Source organism: Pelophylax lessonae (genome assembly GCF_965119305.1).
Source record: "Pelophylax lessonae genome assembly, chromosome: 3".
Classification (NCBI taxonomy): domain Eukaryota; kingdom Metazoa; phylum Chordata; class Amphibia; order Anura; family Ranidae; genus Pelophylax; species Pelophylax lessonae.
Window position 1 is genome coordinate 289,144,290 of NC_138770.1, and position 3,720 is coordinate 289,148,009.

Sequence of the window (3,720 nt, forward strand, 5' to 3'; positions counted from 1 at the left end):
GTTGGTGTGGTATGCATAGGTAATTGCTATGTATAGTCCTTCTCATTTTATTTATTATCATATGTTTGGATTTTTAATATATTTCTTACAAGAGTTTTTATTATAATTTAGTTTCCCATTATAATGAATTAATATGATTATGCTTCTGGTAATTTTGTGCCTCATCTTTTTATAATTTTATAATTTATATTGCTATGTATTTAATGTATTTATCTATGGAGTATATTGTAGTACCCATATCTCCAGGGTTGCTTTGGGATTCCCGTACCATTTCCTGTTTTCCTTTTGTTCTCTCCTCCCGCATTTTTTTCGTTTTGTTTGCTATTGGCCGTTTGGTCTAATTCCACCCATGATCCTGGCTTTATATTGCTTCTGGTTGCCAGTTGCCGCAACTTGACAAAGCGCATGCGCGCGAAACATGTAGTTGCGGCAACCAGAAGCTTGCGAGTCATCGCAAAGATCCAGCCCAGCATCCTATTGAGCTCCCGACTGTCACTTCCGGTGACGTCACTCGGACGTCATTTCCGGTCACCACGGAGGATCCGGCGATGGAGGACGACTCGGCTCTGGGTCTGTGTAGCGGCCGCACACAGTACCCACTCAGCCGTTCATCACCGCAGTGACGAAGTGTGCCACACAGGATTGCCTCTCTCCATTTGGCACCACCTGATGTGATTGGATTTCCCTATCTTTACCACCAGGGACTCCCACAGCACCCCAGGGAGATTCGGACGTCCCGGGACTGGTTTGGCTGGCTATTTAATTTTATGTTTATTTTTTCATTATGTGATATTATTAAACTTTCATGGTTCATCCTGAGACATTCTCTGGTCAATTACCCATACAGTAAATTTCTACATGTATGCCATAGAGCGCCATCCTTCTTTTTTATAGTATTGACAGTTTTGAACATCATCCCATGTTAGGGATTTGGCAGCCTTGGCATAATAGATCACAATTGGTCACAGCCATAGCATCACAGCATTTTGATTTATGACCTTTCAGGAATCTGTTTAAAGGACTAGAGCAGGGATCCTCAAACTACGGCCCTCCAGCTGTTGCAGAACTACACATCCCATGAGGCTTTGTAAAACTCTGACATTCACAGACATGACTAAGCATGAGGGGAATTGTAGTTCATGAACAACTGGAGGGCCACAGTTTGAAGATCCCTGGACTAGAGCCTGGACCTTTTTTTGTGTTTGATAATACAGAACTTTATGCTACTGTATTGTTTTGTTTTTGAATCTCAAATGTTTGTGGTTGATTTGATATGTTTTTAACATTGTTTGCTTTGTATCATGTCAGCCATTGCTCCTGTTTGTATCGCAACCTTTGACTAAATAAATAAAGGAATTACAAAAAAAAAAAAAAAAACAGAACAAAGGTGTCAGGAAGGGCACAGCCTATGTTTGACAGCTTCAGCTCTGTTTCTGAGTGATGTGTGAGGGGGGGGGGGGGGCATGCCCCCTCCCTCCAATAAGCTCTCAGAACTCTCCTCACTGAGCTCTGCAAAGTGTAACTTCAACACTCCATTCCCTGCTTTTCAAAGCTAAGAGATCCTGTGTAATTCTGCACTTAGAAAGGCTATAGAGAATATATTGCTGAAGATAAACAGGTACAGCTTATGGAGGAGGATTAGTTGTATCTCAGTGCATCACCTGTGGCCTGTCACTTCACTCGGTATATGTAAGGATTTACAAGCACTTTTATATAAATACAAAATCTTGCAGATAGAGTGGGACCCCTCATAATAGTCACAGCAGGTATGCAGATGCAGAAGCTTTAACATTTGACAGTTGAATAACAAGTTTGAAATCTGCAAAAATTGATATTAAAGCTGAACTTTACCCATAACAACTTGATGAAAAATAATGTTCTTTACCTACATTCCACATTAATAATTATGCTACCAAAATGAGTGCGTGCTGTAAAATGCTGGAGGCTGCCATTTTGCTGTAGCCCAAAGCCCCTGAACAGCAGTAAATCATAAAGTAGAACTAAATGCATCAATGCCAATGGTTTCAAAAAACAGTTACATTCCCAGAATGTCAGGATTGCTTACTCACATTTGCTTGTGTCAAACTATCAAATGGCTGGTGTCATAACTGATCATGTGCAGCACCATGGCAGCTGCAGATCAAACAGAAGCAGCTTCCTTGGCTGTAAAGACTAGGAGGGTTTAATTCCATGTTAAGGCTGTCAGCAGATAAGGCTCTACGAATTTGTCAGTGCCTAAAAAATGGAGCGCAATTCAGCATGTGCAGATCAGGGTGAGACATTGTATTGCTAGATTTTAAACTGTATAGGCACTTGTTTTTAATATTTTACAACAGCTATACCTGCAAAAGGGGGCAGCCTGAAGTGATTCAGCAGGACTTAATTTTCTGTCTAAAGTTTCACTTTCGGCAGCCCATACATGAGTTTTTTTCATTCAACTAGCAGGTCGAACGAAAAAAAAAACTGACTAATTTTTCCCATTCATACATTCAATGTTGATGGGGGAAATCCTCCCCACTGAGCTACTGTCTTCTGACAGCGGGAGACTTCCTCAACGACAGCATACAGTGATCAACGCTGCAGTCTATTTTTTGACTAAATTATATATCGTATAGTTCATATTCCTATCGCACACCTTCCCGGTTTGTAGGCTCGTGTGTATTGGGTGCTGAAGCGATCATCAGCTGGCAACTGGATCAGTTACAAGTAAATACATATTCGCCAGCACACCAAGGATCTTGCAAAAGCAGTCCAAAAAACTGTATTCAAGTTACGATCACATCAAAAAATAGTGCAACGTTTCGGAGCCTGACAAAGGGGTCCTGTGCGGCTCCGAAACGTTGCACTATTTTTTGATGTGATCGTAACTTGAATAACGTTTTTTGGACTGCTTTTGCAAGATCCTTGGTGTGCTGTCGAATATGTATTTACTTATTTTTTGACTAAAGTTCCAGTTTTATGTTTTGCCTCTACCCAGTACTAAGCCATGATACCTGTGATTAAACTAATCAAATTCCAAAACCTCAGGGGGCACCAGAAGCTTTGGCATTTAACAGTTGAGTACCTGAGGGTGGATTTAATCTCTCTTGAGAAGAAGTCAATTCTCCATGCACATTCTGGGTCCAGGGTCCAAAGGGACTTCACAGAGACAGATGGACTGATTTACCCTTAAATCATCAGAGACGACTTGAGCTTAGATGTCCAGATCAAATATATCAGGGTCAGTTAATGTGACTATACTGTACCTTTATCACTAACATTTTGCTTTGACAGCAGGATCTTAGAAGCAGACCATGCACAGGAGCACATTTCTAGTTCGTTCTTGCAAAGTTAGTTACCATTCTCATGCTATGTACTGTGGGCATGAAGGTGGTACTTTAAGGTCGCAGACAATGCTGTGTTGTTACCTTAGAAATGTTAAGCTGACATTAATAGAAGTGAAAAGGATAGTGGAGGCACATACAGCATGGAAACCTGTCTTGTGCCTCTATAGGGGCAGTTCAGTAGTTGGAACCTCAGGAAATTCCTTTTCCACTGGGCTGTATGCATTTTTTTTACAAACCACTGTGTTTAATAAATAAATCTGACTGCCACATACTTAGACACTGGAGTACTGTGGAGCTTCCCATGTCATGTAGGAGGAGAAGAGCAAAAAGAGGATGCAGTTTTCTGCTGGGTTAAATCAAATGAACTTGTGCTCTAGAGCAGGACTAATAGTAG